Raw genomic sequence first — 13,936 nt, 5'->3', positions numbered from 1 at the left:
AAATCCTACCTCTGCTGCTTACTATGTGTGACCTTCCTTGGGCAAGTCACTTTACCTCTCTCTCAGACTCACTGTCCTCATTTGTAAAATGAGAGATTGAACTAGATGGACACAGGTCCTTTCCACCTCTGAATATATGCTCCTGTAATTCTCCAGACGGGGCTATTGGAAGCAAACCTTCCACATTTCTCACTACCCTTCCTCCAGCAAGTATAACCCTTAGGTTTAGGTTGGTCATTCTTTTTCACTTCTTGGTCAAAACCAATGCCTGCTATGCCTTTGGCTAAGTCAGTTTAAACTTGATAAAAGAGCAAATCCTTGGGGTTCTCTGGTAGAAACATGCGTTGACAGAGACCTCACAAGTGTACAAACTGTGAGTGAGAAACACGGTGACAGATTCTGTTGCAAAGATTCAAAATTTGACATGATTTTCGTTTTTGAAGCGGACCAATGAGGAAGGTCCAGATCACCCTAAACAGAACATTCTGGCACCGGCGATTCCTAGTCAGCCATGTGAACACCGGAACAAGGACACTAAGGTGTGTTGTTACTGTCGTAAGGAGGGGCATGAATTGAGAGAATGTAGGACTTGGAGAAGAAATTCTAATTCTAATTACAGGCGAAATCAAAATAGAAATAGATCTTTTCGGAGGAATACAGAAAGGCAGTACCAGAATAATGGTAACCAAGGTTCCCCTCAGAGGAGGACACAGGAATGACGGTGTCTTGGGGAGGAATGGAACATAGATAATGAAAGCCATATATTCCCAGATCCGGATTTTTTGAATACACTTGTGCCATCTCACATCTCACATGGGGTGACGTCTTGACTTGTGCGTAAATTGGATTTAAGTGAGGCACAACAGCACACAACTGTCAGCCTTACTCTTCCTGAGTCATTGAGGTCCAGTGGTAAGATAAAAGTCAAGATGGCTGTCCCTGGCCTGGGGATGCAGTAGATGACCACAGCATTTTCCATGCCTTACCAAGCTCTGTGTGCTCCGTAGCACATGCCTCAGCTGCCTTCATGGCCATTGGGACAAACTGTCCTCATCTACCCGTTCCACCAGAGTTAGTCGTCACATGGTTGCAGCGGATACCTCCCTGACTCACCCACGGGCCGTCAGTTACCTGTCTATCCCAATGGTTTCACTGAGGGGCTGCTGCACGTGCTCCAGCTTCTTGGAGCCAGAGGTTAGAGTTGAGTGCCAGATGGACACCAAAGGTGGAGGAAGTGACCCCCACACCAAAGGTGCTAGTCCTCCCTGAATACCCCCTACACCCCAATTCTGACAGATACCATTGAGACCATTGTTTGTAGCATTGTCATTCTCAAGAACATTTATTAAGTGCTACTATATGACATTTATTTATTTATTTATTTGTTTTTTTCGTGAGGCAATTGGGGTTAAGTGACTTGCCCAGGGTCACACAGCTAGTAAGTGTTAAGTGTCTGAGGCCAGATTTGAACTCAGGTACTCCTGACTCCAAGGCCTGTGCTCTATCCACTGCGCCTCCTAGCTGCCCCGGGAATAAGCATTTATGAAGTACTTACTGTGTGCCAGGCCCTCTGCACTTTACAAATATTATCTCATTTGATCCTCAACAACTCTGGGAGGTGGGTGCTAGTGTTATCCCTGTTTTACAGGCAAGGAAACTGAGTCAGGTGGGTTAAGTGCTACACAGCTAGCTTCTGAGGACAGATTTGAACTTGTCTTCATGACTCCAGGCCCAGCACTCTATTCACTGCTCCACCTTAGCTGCATGAGACTGACAAATGTTTTGCTGAAATCCAATTGAGCTGATCTACCAGCCTCAGGGGATAGAATGCTGGGCCTGGAATTACAAAGACCTGAGTTCAAATCTGGATTCAGACCTATACTAGCTGTGTGACCCTGGGCAAGTCATGTAATCTTTGTCTCGATTCACTGGAGAACTAAATGGCAAAGCACTCCTGTATCTTTGACAAGAAAACACCATGGACAGCGTGAGTGTGCTGTGGTCCACAGGATCACAAAGACTGGACTGGACAACTAAATAACAGCAACAACCAGCCTGATAGTTCTGTGGAAAAAAGAAATGAGGTTATCCTTGTGTGACAGAGCACAAGTTCTCTAGCCCCAGCCTTCAGGACGGCAGGATCACCACTGGCCAAGATGAGGTGCTAGAACAGGACTCCGAGGATCCCTAGAGGGGCAAATTTCACTCCTGGGATTAGGGTTTCTAATCCACTGTTGATTACCCACACTTTGTGTATTACGTGGCTGGGGCCAGGGTGGGAATCATCCATTTTCTGCCTTTCATCTGGAGGACGTCAACAGTTTTGACTGTCTTTGGCTCAGTCACATGATAACATGGTCTTGGCTACTCCATCTTCGTCACTTCATGTGACATGCTGTAATGCTGCTCCTCCTATTGATTGTTATTTCCTTATTGATCCAGATAAGACCATTGACAGGCCAGGATGCTTTGGGCTTCTAATGGCACAGTATAGTTTACATGGCTGTGCTGAGTGGGAAAAGGATAATTTAAAAAATAGACATCCATGGGGCAGCTAGGTGGTGCAGTGGGTAAAGCACTGGCCCTGGAATCAGGAGGACCTGAGTTCAAATCCAGCCTTAGACATGACACTTACTGGCTGTATGACCCTGGGCAAGTCACTTAACCCTCATTGCCCTGCCCCCCCCCCCAAAAAAAAGAAAAGACACCCATTCCTACTTTTGTGTAATGAAGGGAAGTCACCTTCATATAGTAGGCTCTTGATTATTGACCAGATATCTACCTGGGCATCTGTTTACTGGGTCAGGTCCATCTAAAAAACATGATGAATTTCAGTAGGGTCAGTTGCAAGATGATATGATAAGAATTGTAGGTTTCTAGAAAATAGTTGGCAGGATGTGGGAAAGCCTGATTTCACAGAAGTAAAAAAGGCAAGGGTTCATAGATGACCATAAGATAAATAGGCAATCAAGAAAACGCCTTTTCTGTGTAGGGCATCCTCATCTCCACTGGATTGGGCTACTTCACTCTCACTCAGGTCAGAGAGACCCCAAAGTGGCCACATTACAACTCATTTTCTTCTGAGATCTGAGTGCTCCTCAGCTAGTACAAAGCAGAGTTGTTTCTATAGTGAAATGATACTTGTCTCACAGAAATAAATCAGAATTCACTTTCCTGCCATCTATATCATAACTGGGCAATGTAGGCATAGTTACTCAACTAGTTCTAGGGATCAGGGCTTCCCAACATCACCTTTCAGTTCTCATGTCAGACAAAGGCAAATCAGATGCAGAGAAACAGGACACAGAGGGCTGCCCTTACTATGATTATATCTCTATAAGGCTGCTTTCCCCCCCTCTTTAGTGTTTCAAAATTGTCCCTATTTCTGCCCCTTTCTATCAACAAAATTGTATCTGGAAGGGGAAACCTCATGAATGAATGAATGAATGAATGAATGAATGATCCATTTATTTTATTTATTTATTTTTTTTTAGTGAGGCAATTGGGGTCAGGTGACTTGCCCAGGGTCACACAGCTAGTAAGTGTTAAGTGTCTGAGGCCAAATTTGAACTCAGGTACTCCTGATTCCAGGGCCGGTGCTCTATCCACTGCGCCACCTGGCTGCCCCAATGATCCATTTATTAAGTGCAGAAACACTGTTCTAAGCACTGGAGATACAAACAGAAACAGGGCAATCCCAGGTCTCATATTGTAATGGTGATGACATACATGGAAGGTTTCAGCGGCAATTTATATGGAGGTATTCCGTAGTCCTTAGGGCATGGCCACAAAGCAGATGGGGCTGTCTCTTCTTTAATGTCTTTTCCATTGATAAAACTATATTGGTTTTTGATGTTGGGCCATTTAGGACTTCAGGGGCAATAACTTTTCTTTCCTGGATCTTCATGAGCTTGGTTGTAGCACCTGCAGGAACGGCTGATGGGCTGCAGCTCCGATGATGGCTGTTCCGGAAGCATTGCTATTCCCAAGGCTCTTGGGTTTTGGGTCTGTGGATGTCTCCATTGGGGTCTATGGGGAGTTGGTAGTGAAGAAGTAGGGGTGTGGTTTGGCTTGGCCCAAGCTGCCTCCTGTCTCTCTTAGGGTGCCTTGCCTGCCTTGTGCATGGTAGTTAGGGGTGGCCCCTTTTCCACAGGCACTGCTTCCTCTGATGAATGGGGCTGGGAGCAAGATCAGTGATCAGTGGTGGTGCTATCACTTATGCGGTTGCAGTGCTCCTCTGCCCACTCCTGGCATTTGTCCAGCAGTTGCTGCTGGTAGTGATAGGGTGGGGCTCATCCCCACATCGATATCTCCCTTCAGTGATAGCTGTAGGGGCTGGAATGGGGGATGATGCTGTTTCCAAGGTTCCTGAGTTCAGGGTCTGGCACTGTCTCAGCGTCCGAGGGGAGAAGTTCATATGGTGGTTTGACGTGCCTGGTAGGCACTGCTTCCTATCTCTCTGGGTGGATGATGAGACATATTTGGGATATCTCTAGCATGGATGAGAAAGCAATCCTGCTAGTCCATGCATTAGTTAAACCTTAGTTTTCAGAGTCAGTGAAAGAATGAACAAGGAAGTAAATGGGATAGAAAACAAGTTTTCTGAGAACGGTTTAGAGCAGGTAGGAGACACCACCTGGCATTTATGTCTTTAAGCATCACAAAGGGCTTTATTATCCATTATTCCAGTTGAATCTCACAAACAGAGCTAGAGTGAGGTAGGTACCAGAGGTGGTATTATCCCCATTTTATAGATGAGGAAACTGACTCAGACTAAGTTCAGTTAGTAAGCATTAGAGCCTGGATTTGAATTTGTCTTCTTGACTCCCAGGCCAACATTCTATACGCTGGGCCACACTGCCTTTGAAAGGTCCTTTTTTAGCCCTAAATTATGATTTCATGACGTCTTATAGTAGCCACCTTCAAATATTTGAAGGGTACTCATATGGCAGAGGGATTTTTCTTGACCTCAGAGTACAGAACTAAAACCAATGGGCAGAAGAGTGAGGTAGATTGCAGGTCAAAATAGAAAAAGTGTTTCCAATGTAACAGGCTGTCTTGTCAGGTAGTGAGTTCTCAGGATTCCAAGCACAGAGAACGGTATCAGAAAAGGCTGAAAAATGGAAGGACACATTGGAAGAATGGTGGTTAGTTTGGTTGAGGCATAGGGAAAGTGAAAGGGAAAATGAGATGAGGTTGGAAAGGCAAATTGAGCCAGACTGTAGAAAGCATCAAATACCAAGCTCATCACGCTCATCTCTCATCTTTATTTGGTCAGTAGTGGGGAGCCTTTGAGGGTTTTGGAGAAGGGGAGTGATGCAATTAAGAACTGAGAATTAGGAGGGACTCACACCAGTGATATTAATCTATGTAGTGGGCTAGAAAACTCTAAATGAGGCAGAGATCATCACAAGCCTGGTGAAGAAGCCCCCGTGTCAGGGTCAGATCTGGTGTGGCCTCTGCATTTCACTTAGCTCTTGCCAAATGCAAATAACGATTTTGATACTTGGGCCACTGGTTGTGTTAACAGAGTTGGGGTCAGAGCTTAGTTAGTGAAGAGGATTTACTAATCTAATAAATGAAAGGTTGGGTCAGATGATTCTCAAGGCCCTGTCTGGACACAGTGGCCATGTCTTGGGTAAGTCCCAGGGTTGTTGTGAAAGGATGAGATAAAATCATTTTGGGGTCTAGGGAAGCAGCAGCTCAATTCAGTTATATGAGCATTTATTAAAAGCCAACTTTATCAGGCACTAGGGATACAAAGGCCAAAGATGAAACACGCCTTGTCCTTAATTTCAATTAAAGGAATGATTCTTTATGCTGGGGTTTCACAGAAAAAAAACAAATCTGCCAGCCCATTCAGAGTTTACTTTCTACTTGGGAGATAAGGCTTTGCAACAAACCAGGAAATGGAATGCACATACTAAGTAACTGGCTTTTGGGGAGAAGCACTGATAACTGGGGAGGACCAGGAAAGGCCTCATGGGAAAGGTGGCTTTTAGATTCCAAAAGGAAAGGAGCAACAGCCCATGAAAAGGCAAGGAAGTGGGAGATGACAAGGTAAGCCCAGGGGAAAGCACACCCAGTTGGGCCAGTTTGAATTGAAGGCCAACTTGGTCCCGCCTCCAGGCCCAGGGAACGAACCTGGGCAGTTCCATTTTAACAATATCGCCTACTTCTAGCTGAGATATTCACACGCAGAGCTAAGCCTGGAGTTCCTCCCTCAGTCCTGCAGCAAAGTCTGATTTTTTTTTTTGATGTCTCTTGGGCTCCAGGGCCCCAAAGGGAATGCTCTTGGAAAACAAAGGAAGTCAGGCTGTTTTGGGGCCATGCCCAGGGTGCTGCTCTCTGGTGCCCCCAAGTGCCGGTCCTTGGAGAACAGAACTCAGTGGCAGTGCGCTGAGTATCAGACACCACCTCCCTCAGGTCCTCACTTCAACAAAGAAAGTTAGAAAGCCAGGTAAATCAGGGTTCAGGAAGGAGGAAGCAGTGCATTCCCCTCCTCCCCAAACTGTTTTCGGACTGGTAACATTCCCTGCCATTTTATTAGAAGATTTCAAATATTTTATGATATCAAAACTTCCCCTGCTCCAGTCCCTTTAAGATCTAAGGGAGCCTCACCCTGTGCCTTCCTTCTGACCTTAAGAAGAAACAGATCCTCAGGCAGCCTCCCGTAAGGCTTCAGCCAGATACTGCAGACCATCCCTTCAATAGAGCAGGAATAATAATAGCAGCAGTATAATAAGCACTGCATGTGCATTATCTGATTCTCAAAGTAACGTTAAGCCTAGAGAGGACTTAAGGGAGACAAGATGAGAGTTGTCATTAAATATTTGAAGAAGGGAACACATCTGTTCTACTTGACCCCAGGAGGTAGCACTAATGGGTGGAAGTTGAAAAGCAGCAAATTTTAGTTTGGGGAGTGTGTGTGTGTGTGTGTGTGTGTGTGTGTGTGTGTGTGTGTGTGTGTGTATGTGTGAGTGTGAGAACATCTACCTAATAGAGGGATCCCCAAGTTAAATTAATTTGTTAGGAAGGTTGCCCATAACTAGAGGTCTTCTAGGCAAAAGCTAGATATATACCCGAGGATGTTGTGGTAGCAAGTCTCGTTTAGGTATGGGTTGGAATGCATGGTCTCTGGTGCCTTCCAATTTTGAGATTCTGTGACAATGATTGAGACTCAGATTGGATGATTCTTTTTTTTTCTCTCCAATTTTAATAATATTTTATTTTTTTCCAGTTATATGTAAAGATAGTTTTAAACATTGTTTTTTTTGTGAGGCAATTGGGGTTAAGGGACTTGCCCAGGGTCACACAGCTAGTAAGTGTTAAGTGTCTGAGGCCGGATTTGAACTCAGGTCCTCCTGACTCCAGGGCTGGTGCTCTATCCACTGCGCCACCTAGCTGCCCCAAACATTTGTTTTTATAAGATTTTGAGTTCCAAATTTTTTTCTCTCCCTCCCTTCCCTCCCCCTCTCCAAGACAGAAAGCAATTTGATGTAGGTTGTATGTGTATAATCACATGAAACATATTTCCGTATTAGTCATGAAATGTGAAAGAATCAGAACAAAAGGGAAAACCTCAGAAAAGAAAAAACCCCAAACCAAAAAAAGTAGAAATAATATGGTTAGATCTTCATTCAGATTCCACAGTTCTTTTTTCTTTTTTTTTTTTGCAGGCAATGGGGTTTAAGTGACTTGCCCAGGGTCACACGGCTAGTAAGTGTCAAGTGTCTGAGGCCGGATTTGAACTCAGGTACTCCTGATTCCAGGGCCGGTGCTTTAACCACTGTGCCATCTAGCTGCCCCTCCACAGTTCTTTTTTCTGGATGTGGAGATCATTTTCCATCATGAGTTCTTTGGAAATGTCTTGGATCATTGTATTACTGAGAAGAGCTAAGTATATCACACGTGATCATCGCATAATGTTGCTAGGACAGCCTGTAAAATAACCATTGATCCAGACATTTACCTTTCTCCTAATAAGGAATCTGTGGGGCTTGATATGAAAATTTTTTCTTTATACAGATTATGAATTTGAAGAGGCTTCTCCACCATGTCTTTCCCTACGTCTTAGATATTCATGGATACAGACTACAGGCCAGGTCTGTAAGAAATTAATACTGTACCAGAAGGAACACTGACATCATTCCTCACAATATAGTCTTGGAATGTGTTAATTAGTAGATGTTAAGTATTTTGCCATAAACTGTTTCTAATCACGAATACACACAGGTCTACACAAGTATCGACATCGATGCACTATACTGATCATTAAATTCAAACTTTGTTAGATTGGATGATTCTTTTTTTGGTTTGTTTTGTTTTGGTTTTTAGTGAGGCAATTAGGGTTAAGTGACTTGCCCAGGGTGACACAGCTAGTAAGTGTTAAGTCTCTGAGGCCTGATTTGAACTCAGGTCCTCCTGACTCCAGGGCCGGTGCTCTATCCACTGCGCCATCTAGCTGCCCCAGATTGGATGATTCTTAAGGACAAATAGCCAAACCTAGGTAGCTGACTCAAGGGTAGTGACAGGGAGGGAGTCTAACTGGTAGGATGCTGAGTGAATACAAAATTGATGTGCTTTTCCTTGGACTTGGGATGATCAAGAATTCAGTTCACCAATCCACTGCCTTGATTGTTCCCACCTGAAAACATTTGCTCCCTGGGATTGGAATGCCCTTCTCTCTCTGGATATCCAATCAGTTCACATGCAACTTTCAGTTCAAGTGCCACATTATATCCTTGAAATCTTCCTTGGTTCCCATGTTGAGAGTGATCTCTCATCCCTTTTTGCCTCTTATACATTGACCATATTTAAATGTATATTTTATCTATATAAAGATGAGGGCAGGAACTTGTACTGCTCATCTTGATAACTCCCCCATACTGTAATGATTAAAAAAACCCCAAACATTTATTGAAGAATGAATCCAGTGCTGTTTTTCCATTCAAATAAACCCCAGATCCAGGTTTTATTCTTCCCTCCTCCACCTTGAAAGGTTTTTGAATCACAATAACACTCAGGCTAAGAATAATCTTATTATTATATTTTTCTGAGTGAAGAAGAGGGAGACAATTACCAAGCTGAGCAATACCTCCTTCTTTTATCTATTTTAAGTCATCTGCAAACTGAGCTATTACAAATATAATACACCACTGGCCGCTGATCTTTTTGTGATGATTTTCCTGAAGGCTTGAGATCACTTAGGGGGATGGAGGAACAATGGAGACAGAAACAGGGAGCTATGACTAGATGCTGGAGGGAAGCAGATTTTACTTGAAAAGGAGAAAACAATTTCCTAACATAGTAGTCCAAAAATGGGATGGACTCCCTTTAGCAGACAGTGACTTCTAGAATAGTGGAAAGTCTTTCGGCTGAGGTCGGATGACCACTTGTTAGGGATAATCCAAATAGAATTCATGATTTGGGTTAAGGATTATAATAGGTGTCCTCTGGGGGCCATCTCTGAGAAAATTCCAGTGCTGTGACACTAAGATTCATTGACAGGTCTTCTGGAGACCTTAACTCTAGTTCAGATTTTGCCATTTCTTATACGAGGTGGGGATAAGATGGGGGGCATACAGGCCGGGACCAAGCTTCCATCATTCCTCTCCAAACAACTTTATTTTTTTATTTTAAAATAATAAACATTTTTATTTATAGTTTTGAGTTCTAAATTCTATCCCTCCTTCCCTCCCTCTCCCACCACCTCCTTGAGGCAGTAAGCAATCAGATATGGGTTATACATGTGCAATTATGTAAAACATTACCATATTAGTCATGTTGTACAAGAAAACTTGAATTAAAGAAAAAATGAAAAAAAGTGAAAAATAGCATGCTTCAGCCTGTGTTCAATCAACATCAGCTCTTTCTTTGGAGGTGGATGGTATGCTTTATCCTTAGTCCTTTGGGATTGTCTTAGATCATTGCATTGCTGAGAAAAGTCAGGTCATTCACAGGTCCTCATGGAACAATATTGCTGTCTATGTGCACAATGTTCTCTTGGTTCCTTGGTTCTGCTCACTTCACTATGTATCAGTTCATATAAGTCTTTTTTTTTTTTTTTTTGTGAGGCAATTGGGGTTAAGTGACTTGCCCAGGGTCACACAGCTAGTAAGTGTTAAATGTCTGAGGCTGGATTTGAATTCCCGTCCTCCTGACTCCAGGGCCAGTGCTCCATCTACTGCGCCACCTAGCTGCCCCCATATGTCTTTCCAGGCCTTTCTGAATTCATCCTGCTTGTCATTTCTTATAGCACAATAATATTGCATCACCATCATATACCACAGCTTGTTTAGCCATTCCTTAATTGATGGACATTCCTTTGATTTCCAATTCTTAGCCACTACAAAAAGAGCTGCTATAAATATTTTTGTACAAATAGGTCTTTTTCTCTTTTGTGGGATGTCTTTGGGATATAAACAGTGGTATTGTTGGATCAAAGGGTATGCACAGTTCTATAGAACAGGTTGTGGCATATGACTGTACTACTGTGCTGTGGGAAATGACGACGGGGGGGGGTAGTTTCAGAAAAACACGGCAAGACTTTGTATAAACTGATGCAAAGTGAAGTGAGAAGAACTGTGAGATCATTGTGCATAGTAACAGCAATGTTGTAATGACGATCAACTGTGAAAGACTCGACAACTCTGATCAATTCAATGATCAAGACAATTCCAAAAGACTCATAATGAAAAAATGATGTCTAACCTCCAGAGAGAGAACTGATGAACTGAGTGCAAATTGAAATATATTTTTCTCATGTTTTTTTTGGTTGCAATATGGCTAATATGAAACATTTTGCATGACTTCACATGTATAATTGATATAATGTTTGCTTTCTCATTGGAGGGGTAAGGTGGGAGGGAGAGAGTCTGGAATTCAAAATTTAAAAAGAAAAAAATGTTAAAAATAAATTGGGGGGGGGTAGCTAGGTGGCACAGTGGATAGAGCACCGGCCCTGGAGTCAGGAGTACTTGAGTTCAAATCCAGCCTCAGACACTTAACACTTACTAGTTGTGTGACCCTGGGCAAGTCACTTAACCCCAATTGCCTCACTAAAAAAAATTAAAAAAAAAATTTAGGGGCAGCTAGGTGGCACAGTGGATAGAATACCAGTCCTGGAGTCAGGAGGACCTGAGTTCAAATCCAACCTCAGACACTTAACACTTACTAGCTGTGCCACTTAACCCCAATTGCCTCACCAAAAATAAACAAACATACAAATAAATAAATTTCAAAAATATTTTTCCTACACACACACACACACACACACATAGAGATGCACTACTTCATATTTTGTAATCTATAAAGCTTTACATAAGTATGAGATATTTACTATGGTAGGGAGAGGGAGGCTCCTGTCTTAAGGATGAATATTTCTGCAGAATTTCATTCTGAAGACCTGAGTTCTCATACAGATACAGTTCAGGTATAGAAACTTTCAAATAATCAACAAGCATTTATTTTATTTATTAATTTTTTTGGTGAGGCAATTGGGGTTAAGTGACTTGCCCAGGGTCACACAGCTAGTAAGTGTCAAGTGTCTGAGGCTGGATTTGAACTCAGGTCCCCCTGAATCCAGGGCCGGTGTTCCATCTACTGTGCCACCTAGCTGCCCCTCAATGAGCATTTATTAAGTTACTATGTTCTAGACACTGTGTTAGGCCCTGGGGAAATCAAAGCAAAAGCAAGTTATTGCTTTCAAGTTTCCATTCCACTAGGGGTTTGGGGGACAACAAGCTCATAGAAAGGTGAATAGAAAATATATAGAGTAATATGGGGAAGAAAGGCACTGGTACCTGGGGATCAGGATATGACTTCTATAGGAGGTGCCACTTGAGCAGAGCTTTGAAGGAAGTTAAGGATTCTTGGAGGTGAAGAGGTGAGGAGGTGAGGTGAGGAGAGCATATATTTCAGGCTTGGGAGACAGACAGCCTGAGGAAGGAAGGGTGCCAAGATAGTAGATGTATGGGGAATAGCAAGTGAGCCAGTTTGGTGGTATTATAGGGTGTGTAAAGGGAGCATTTGGCAGCAGGGTAGAGGGCGGGGTGAAGAGGTGAAAGATCGAAGGGAGCAGAATTTGGAGGCTCTTTCACTATTCTAGGTGAGACTGAGGAGGGCTTGAACTAGGGTGGGGCCTGTGTGAGAAAAGATAACTGGACTCTGTAGCTGATTGGAGATAGAAGCTGAAGGTCAGGGAAGTCAAGGATGAATCTCAAGTTTCGAACCTAAGTGACTGGATGGTGACATTGGCAGAAATAGGGAAGTTAGGAAGAGAGGTGGGTTTTGAGGGAAAGGCAATTAGTTGTGTTTTAGATATATTGAATCATAGACGCCTATAGTGTATCTATCTGTAGGAAGTTAGGTGGCACAGTGAATAAAGTGCTGGGCCTGGAGTCAGGAAGACTCATCTTCGTGAGTTCAAATATGGTCTCAGACACTTAATAGCTGGGTGACCCTGGGCAAGTCACTTAACCCTATTTGCCTCAGTTTCCTTACCTGTCAAATGAACTGGAGAAGGAAATGGCAAACCACTCAAGTATCTATGCAAAAGAAAATCCCAAATGGGATCATGAAGATTTGGATGCAATTGAACAACAACAACAACAAAAAAACCACCAGTAAATATAATTGGAAATTAAGCAACTAAACAGGGGTGTCCTTTCCTCTTTACTGCCTCCCCAATCCAAGTTCATATTTACATAAAGCTTTACAACTTATGGAATGTGAAGTAGAGAGTACAAATATTAGAACTCATTTTCCAGATCAGGAAATAGGTCCAAAGAAGTTAAATGACTTGTCCATTATTTTAAGATTAGTATAGGCAGTTCTCAAACAGGCCATTGATGAGGGAGGTCTGGAACACAGGAGAGCCTAGGGCCAACTATATAGATCTACAAATGATCCACATAGAGAAGAGAGTCAAATTCATCCGAGAATATGAAATCACAAAGTATGTAGAGAGACAACAGTTCAGAATAGAGCTTTGGGGGACGCCCAGTTAGGGTTGGGACAGGGATGATGATCCTGAAAAAGAGAATGAGGGGAAGCAGCCGGACAGGTAGGAAAACTAAGAAATTCGTTATAGAAACTCAGAGATGTATGTAGGAGGAGAGAGCGATCTAGTAAGTGTTAAATGCTGCTGGGAGGGTAAGGAAAATGAAACACAAGAATGGGTCACTGTTTGGCATCTGGTAACTTTGGAGGGAGAAATTTCGTTTGATGAGGGAGGAAGTCAGATTGCAAGGGGTTAAGAAGTAAGAAAAGTTTAAACAAGTACACGAAGTATTTGGTCAGGAAAGAGGAACAGTAAATATAGGATGATGATGGCTTTAGGGGATGTAGGATAAAATGAATATCTTTTTTTTTTTTTTTTTAGTGAGGCAATTGGGGTTAAGTGACTTGCCCAGGGTCACACAGCTAGTAAGTGTTAAGTGTCTGAGGCCAAATTTGAACTCAGGTCCTCCTAACTCCAGGGTCGGTGCTTTAACCACTGCGCCACCTAGCTGTCCAGAATATCTTTTTCTAAAGGGTAGAGGAGGAGTCTTGGGTTTGCAGAGATCTAGGAAGGAGCCAGTAGATAGAGGGAAAGACTGAAGGTAAGGAGGGAGAGTAGATGATTTGGGGGACAATCTGCTGGAGTAGGGAAGAGGGAGGATCAAGAGTACAAATAAGGGGGCAGCTAGATGGTGCAGTGGTTAAAGCACCGGCCCTGGATTCAGGAGTACCTGAGTTCAAATCCGGCCTCAGACACTTGACACTTACTAGCTGTGTGACCCTGGGCAAGTCACTTAACCCCCATTGCCTAAAAAAAAAAAAAAATAAGAGTACAAATAAAAGATTTAGCAAGAAGAGCTCCCCAACTACTGGGGTAAGGCCTCACTTTTATTTGACAGAATATTGTTGGAAAAACTGGACAGCAGTATGGAAT

Source organism: Dromiciops gliroides, chromosome 2, assembly GCF_019393635.1.
Source record: "Dromiciops gliroides isolate mDroGli1 chromosome 2, mDroGli1.pri, whole genome shotgun sequence".
In the NCBI taxonomy this organism is placed as follows: domain Eukaryota; kingdom Metazoa; phylum Chordata; class Mammalia; order Microbiotheria; family Microbiotheriidae; genus Dromiciops; species Dromiciops gliroides.
Note: the sequence above shows the minus strand (reverse complement) of the source record.